Source organism: Limulus polyphemus, unplaced genomic scaffold, assembly GCF_000517525.1.
Source record: "Limulus polyphemus unplaced genomic scaffold, Limulus_polyphemus-2.1.2 Scaffold771, whole genome shotgun sequence".
Taxonomy (NCBI): domain Eukaryota; kingdom Metazoa; phylum Arthropoda; class Merostomata; order Xiphosura; family Limulidae; genus Limulus; species Limulus polyphemus.
Genome location: NW_013666381.1, coordinates 392,839 through 400,230, shown reverse-complemented (window position 1 = coordinate 400,230; position 7,392 = coordinate 392,839). Strand labels below are relative to the sequence as shown.

The window sequence follows — 7,392 nt, the reverse complement described above, 5'->3', positions numbered from 1 at the left end:
ATCACCTCTCACTTGAGAATGAGTAATAAAAAATTTTGAGATTGATATGTTTTTAAGTTCTATTAAACGATATGAATGAAACTTTTGCAACTGAAAATAAAATGGATCGTCATTCTTGTTTAGTGTGAATCGACGTGTGTGTTTGTTACAAGCTGCTGGGGACGATCTTCGAAATACTATACACCCGGCACTCCATGATTTCACGACCATGAATATTGATAAGCTTTGTGTGGTTTTAATTAAGCACAAAGCTACACAATGGGCTATCTGTGCTCTGCCCACTACGGGTATCGAAACCCGGTTTCCAGCGTTGTAAGTCCGAAGACATGCCGCTGTGCCACTGATAAGCTTCCAGTATGATTATCTATATTATATAAATAAATAAAATTTTTGATCATATATTTTTTTGAAATTATCATTAGTATTATTATCATTTATTTTTATTGTTATTATTGTTGTAGCTTATCAATATTCAACTTTTCGTACTGCCGGGTATTTAGTATTTGAAAGATCGTTCTTGGCTACTGGGTATCTTGCCAGTGGCCACTGTGTAAATGTTTTAGAGCTTACCGGAAGTAGTGCCATGTTTACACAAGTTTAACTCAGTGGAAGGGGTTGAGCAAGTTTGAATGAGATTAGTGGAATTTTCTAGCGGAAGTTAAATGTTACCTATAATTGTGGCGGACGCAAGTAATTTTTCTGAGGTAATTTTGAACCATGGATTAATATCTACAAACTATCTTCATATCAGAGATTCATAGGGAGTTAAAAATATTTATTCTATGTCAATGAAATCGAAATTTAACTTTGTTGTGTTACTTATTTAATTTAATACTTGAGCTTTTCATCATTATTAATAATTTTTGTTTTATTTTTCCATTTGTAGATTTTCTAAATTGATAAAGGCTACTTGGAGATTGAATTAGAATATTTTATGTTTGATCATACTTTGTATGGCACTTGGATGCAGCTCTGTGTTCAGTGGTTACTTTCTATTTTTAACTTTTGAGGTCATGGATTGGGGGTTAGGGATAATATATATCTTTGTTACCCTTTATAACTTGAAGTTTTATGTGTGTATTTTATCCTTTCTGTAATAGATTTTGAGACAATTTTTACATTTTTCTAGTCCAAGGTTTAGACATTTTCAAGTTACCTAGTGTTTATTTACTTTGTTTAACTTCTTAGGCCATAAATGTTAACAGTTATGGGTATTCTTTTAAATATTTATTTAATTGGCAAATATCATTTCTTTCCTACTTCTAGGTGCTGGTTTTCATATTCTTTGGTTTCTAGTAAAGTCAGAGATAATCTTTAAATTTTTTGTGTTAATGGTAATTCATTGGATTTGCTACAAAATTCCCTGTAGCTTTGGGAGTATTTCTCTGACAATATTTAGATGATGACATGTTCAAACAGTTTTTTAGTGTATTTTCATTTCTCAAGCCTGACCTTTACAGACCTAATTTTTTATGTACTCTGGCTTATCTTTTTTATATTGTTCTAACAAGATTATACTTGCCCAATAATATTTCTCAGATGCAGGACTATAGTGAGTCTTGATATGCAAGTTTCATCTTTTATATTCATCTGACCTTCATACAAGGCTCTGAAAATATGTTCTCAGAAATCTATCTTTGATAATGAAATATGGTAGATATCCTAGCTTAGTCATGAATTTCTTTCACAAATGTGCAACATTAGATATTAAAAAGAAACTTCTAGCATCTGAACAGAATCTTTACTAACTTCTGTACACTGTTGAAATGTGAATTTGTCTTATAAATTGCTCCAATTAAAACTTTTGTACAACTGACTGTGGTGAATTATAATTTATTCTAAGCTAACCTCAAGAATCTGTTGTATCATAAATCTGTAATTTGTCTAAACCTTACAAATTTATTTCACCAATTGTAACAAAACATTGTAATAAGTACTCTGCCATGCTCACACAGTGCCCTATATGCGGAGTGCTAAGATCAGTAATTGTCTGCTCTTTCAACACCTACCTGTATTTAATGTTGATTCCTGAAGGTAAAAGTTGAAGGTCATAGGAGCCTTGTACATTTGACTCAGGTGATTTTGGTAGGTATCTTCTTAATTTCTTCCCCATCACTTATTACTTACTATGTTAACTAGATGTAACTCTCACTATGGTGATTTACATGTTGCATACAGACGTACTGTACTGCCTAGCTTAACTCAAGTTTTGCATGTCTAGGTCTTTTTTTTTTTTCAGAGTGCTCATAACCTTATGCTATAAATTTGGCTGTGATAAAGGAACCAAGGCTTCTTCATATGTTAGGCTTCACTTGGAATACTGTGTAGTTTCTTGAGACTAAGAAAAGGTATTGACTTATTGAAAAGTGTTCAAAGGATGGCTACTAGGATGATTCCAGCAATGGAAGGGTTATTTTATGGGGACAGGCTAAGATCTCTTAAGAAGGGTAAGAGAAGATCTTACATAATTTTATAAATTTATCTGGGAGGGGGGATTATTTCTTTGTTCTCTATTCTGAAGAAAATAGGATGAGTAGACAGATGTGTAAGATTTGGAAAAGACAGGCTAGGTTCCTTTTAAAGTTTTATTTTTCTAACATTTGATTGGCTTATGAAATGAATTGTCGTCAGCAGTAGTGGAGGTCAACAATTTACAAGTGTTAAAAGGGAATTGATAATTTTCTGAAAAATAAAGGTTGGGTTTAAGTTTTTATTTTTTATCAAGCATAGGTGTGCAGGAACAGCCATGAAGGACCAAATATTCTATTTTTGTCCATAAGTTATGCCAGTTTTCCATGTAAGCTTTGCTCCTTCTACTATTTCAAGCCTCTTGTACTTTTGTTTTGTGTCTGTTGCATTAGAAAATTAGTTTCTTACTGTATGACTGTTTAAAATGGTTCACTTGCAAGCTTGTTATGTCTGGAAGGTCATACTATATTCTGTGAGTAATTTAATTTTTCATACAAACAGATTTGAAAAGTGATTTTATATTTTTTGTATTCTTTTGGAGGCTAAGCGCTTTTATATAGATTGTTTAAGACTGTGTGAGATATATGGTGTACCATTTTTGAAATGTTTAAACCTCTCCCATCTCAAATGTTTTTTTCATCCATCATGTGAAATGTCACATGTTCTTTAATCTATAGTCGCTTAGATGTTATTTTCTTTGCCACTGAAGGTGGACAGAGATTATGATTCACCTGTGTGTGTGTGTTTGTCAGCAAGATTCCTAGGAAATGGTTGAATGGAGCAAGGTCACAAAAATCTAAAAAATCCCTATCTGTTAACATGGGGATTGATTTTTTTACACAATTTTTGCACTATAACTCAGTAAAAAAATAATCAGATTTTGATGAAACTTGGTGGGCATGTGTAGAATATTAGTCCTCATTGTCCTGCCAAAAATGGTTTATAATTATTGATAATGACAGACATAAGGACACATTTTTGTATTTTTTGAGGGCCAAATATGATCAATACTGTGTGGCGGAAGTATGCTCTCTAATTAGTTTCTTATTTGAAATGATTATACAATTATAGATATGATTTGTACAAAGCTCTAAAATCTGGTGTTTGATTCCCCACAGTGGACACAGCAGATATCAAAATGTGACTTTGTTCTATAAAAACAACCTTTTTTTTATTATTATTATTAAGAACATGAAATGGTTGAATATTATTTAAAACAGTAAAAAAAAAAATGAAATCCTTATGAGTCAACTTGGCAAAGGAAAACGTTTTGTATTACGATGTTGAAATGATCATCATATGAATAATATACATGTATGGCACAGTGTGTGGAAATCTGAAAGTTAAGTTTCCCTTAATGATTGAACCTGCTCATATGATTGTTACATAAAATATAAGAAGTGCAAGCATGAAGTTTGATATGGTAGCTGCTACTGGTTTTCTTTATGCTTAATGTGAAAGCAGCTGTTATGTGGTAATCTGAAAATAAAAGAAGTTGATCATGGATGTAAACTAGTACGAATAACAATAAATAGGTTCTTTGAAATGTTCATCGTTACTCTAGTCAGAGTGAGTTCAAATATTTGGTTGGATTTTTAACACTTATGATTTAAAATAATGAAGCACCTTAATTTACTTGTGATCATATAGTGACATCTCTTTGAAAATAAGAGTGATCAAAAACTCAAACTGTAATTATAAGGTTAAGGTTTTTATTACTATTATGTATGAATATGTACTTCCTATATACATGTATATTACACATACGTTGTCACATAATGTTGTAACTTAGGATTAATTGTTTTTATTTTCTTAGTTGTATACTTGGTAATAACAGAGAGGCCAAGAATGCATATTCAGGTAACAGTTATTTCTACATTTACCACTCAAGATTTTTTTCTCTACCAGATGTTTGTTTATGATATTGTTTTTTGGGGTTTCTGAAAACACAGTTTCAAAATGTTATGGGAAGATGAGAAATATCAGGTCCAAGTGATATTGAACCAGTTTAAGGTAATACATTTATAATATTAGGTTTTTATTTAGCCTGTTACTTCACAGCCAAGATTTACAATAATAAATAAAATAATTCCTAACAGCAGTATTATAATGTAGTTATAATATCCAAAAATGAATAATGACTACTGGCATGTACAATTGAAATACAAGTTTCATCTGATTTATTAGCATTGTGACTTGTTTGAGACAAGTTTCACACCTTGAGGAAACTAAACCTAGTTAGAATCTAACGTGCCAAAGTTGAGCACTCTCAATTGTCACTGCTGTGATTTCTAGCAACCTAACTAATACATTGTATGATTAAAGCAGACTTCTCAAATTTTGTATGAAGTTACAGATTGGAAAAAGTAAAATATATAATACTTTTGTCCTGAGATCTATATGCAATCTTGCTGTAAAATTACAATACTGCTACTTTCCAAGTTCCAACAAAATGAAACTAATTTCATTTATGTTTAGTATGATAAAAGTGGCATCCCTATGTTATGGAGGTCTGTTTGCTTTTTTTCTATTTATTTTGTGTTAAGCTTTCAACAGTTATTCCATAAATTATTTTTGGCAGTCAGATCCATATCATCAGACTGTCAACTAGAACTAAGGTTCTCTGTGACTTAGCAATTTTAGGTATAATGTCAGTTTTAACTAGGCCCAAATGCATATATACTCAAGTATTAATTTTTTGTTTGAATGTTTAGTCAGCAAAGAAACATGCTCTTTTTAAGGTTTTCAAATTAAATTTTCTGTGCTATAAACCTGCTCAAAATGAACACTGGAAACAATGTATTCTACTTTGAATGTTTTGTGTGTCAATATTTATGTTTGTAATGATTAAAAAAATACAAACTGTTGCTAGATATTTCACTTTATGAATTCATATTGTTAAGGTCTAATGTTTCATATACTGTTTGATTTTTATCACAAAAAGTTGACAAAATCAAGGATTGATATTAAACATGATTAAAGATTATCAATACTGAAAGTTTTCATCAATACTATTGTTAACCATTGTGAAACTTTTGCTGGTGAAACACTTGATATAGATATATATATTATTATCGAGAAAACACACATTTATGATCACTTTCTTTTCATGATGTTTAAGTAATGGATTGTGTGATTTAGCTTCTTTTTTTTCAGATAATGAAAAAAAATATGATGGGACTCTATATCTTGTATGCTACTAGGACATTTAGATGATGATAATTGGCAGTTATTGAAGCACTATCAGTAAGTCTTACATAGGTGGTTTTGGATACATTGTATAAATATAGTGAACACAATATATTTAAAATGTATTTATCAAAACTGTATTTTTGGTACTACAGTTATGTTTGGCAAAATTGACTTGTACGAGCTCAATGCCTGTACTTCTTGTTAGTTTAAACATAGTATGGGCATCAAAAGTGACTTAACTTGTATGTATGTAGAAAAAAAAGTTTCTTAATTGTATTTTTAGTAATGGTAAAGTAAGCTAAATATCTAAACCATATAGCATAGCATGTGGAACTGGTGTATGTCATAAATATAACTTTGTTTTTTGTTTCACCACTTTATGTATTCTATTTATTGTGAAAAGGTTTTACGGTGTTCATTTGTAAAAGTTTCACTATGTTTATAAAATACAAGTTTATTTTTAAACAAATATGTATTACTTTATTAATGATGGTCCCTTTGGTTAAGATGTATTTCAGATGACATATTTTCCCAAAGAAGGATTTGCTATAACATTTTTACTTTTACACTGATTAATTCTGCTAACCTATACATAAAATTTGGATAACTTTAGTCCTTTGCTTTCTTTTTTTAAACTCTGAAATACATTTGATAATGTTTAAAACCATGTTCAGAATGATATGTAGAACATTTACAGAAGGAATATTTCTGCACTTTTTCTGACAAAAATTGTTTTATTAAAAACTGATTATATACACACACACACACACACACACATGGTTGGTATATTTAGGTAAACTGATTGAAAATAAGAGCTTGAACAGAGATGTCCGTTAAACAGGAGATTTGTTCAAGATATGAAATTGCAGAGTAATACTAAAAACTTTTACTAACTAAGACTATGCTAAAGAAAATAAAGAGCTCCGACAAAATTAACAATCTTTATCAAAACATTTAACAAAAAAATCTGTGTGTGTACCTGTTTACCAGACAAAGGACTTGGTTGGACTACAGGATACGAGGCTTCGTACTTTTACCTAACCAAAACTTACACTCAGCTTAGTTTATATGCCTTGCTTTGTCCTTTGCTTATTAACTTGGGTTTGAAGAAATGTTGTATTTATACTATTTGACTGGCACTACCACATAATGCTATTCTCATATTACATACTTCAGACTTTAACCTGTAGGTATTACTTTATTTTAGTTTTAGAATTGGTAAAGTAAGCCAAGTATCTAAACCATATAGCACAGTATGTGAAACTTGTGTATGTCATAAATCCTCACACAGGGTTGCATTAAGCACTTTTCTTCATTGGTAGAAACAGGATACACCTATCTTTGAGAATAATAAAGATGACTTGAAGTAAGGTCAACATAAATTTGATGACGAGGAACTAACTTTGAGACTAAAAATGCTTGGAGACGGCTTGAATGGGTAATGAAGAAAAACTTATATTAAAGTTTTTCTTCATTACCCATTAAAGCTGTCTCCAAGCATTACAAGGTCAATTTAATGATTCTCCTTGACTAGGTTATATGTGAAAACTTGCACATATTGAGAACAAAGAATATATATATATATATATATATATATATAGAATAAATATTATAATAACTGGAAGAAGGTACGTTACTTTTATTATTATTTGTACTACCATATTACTGGTATTTGTACCAAGTTAAGTTATTTGTTATAGTTACTTTAATTTTAATTTTTTTCCACAATTT

The 7,392-nt window shown here is 30.5% G+C and overlaps 1 protein-coding gene across 6 annotated transcripts in view; it reads left to right on the top strand.

Annotated features, from left to right (window-relative positions):
* The first annotated feature begins 511 nt into the window (after positions 1–511).
* Positions 512–7,392, top strand: part of LOC111085999 — a 26,340-nt gene continuing 19,459 nt past the window's right edge. For 3 of the 6 annotated variants that reach the window (XR_002610777.1, XR_002610773.1, XR_002610772.1), the window contains exons 1-3: positions 512–704; positions 2,240–2,447; positions 5,626–5,715. The gene's annotated coding sequence lies outside the window, so the exon portion shown is untranslated. The remainder of the gene's footprint in view (positions 705–2,239; positions 2,448–5,625; positions 5,716–7,392) is intronic. The other 3 variants (XR_002610776.1, XR_002610775.1, XR_002610774.1) reach the window with 1 other exon arrangement.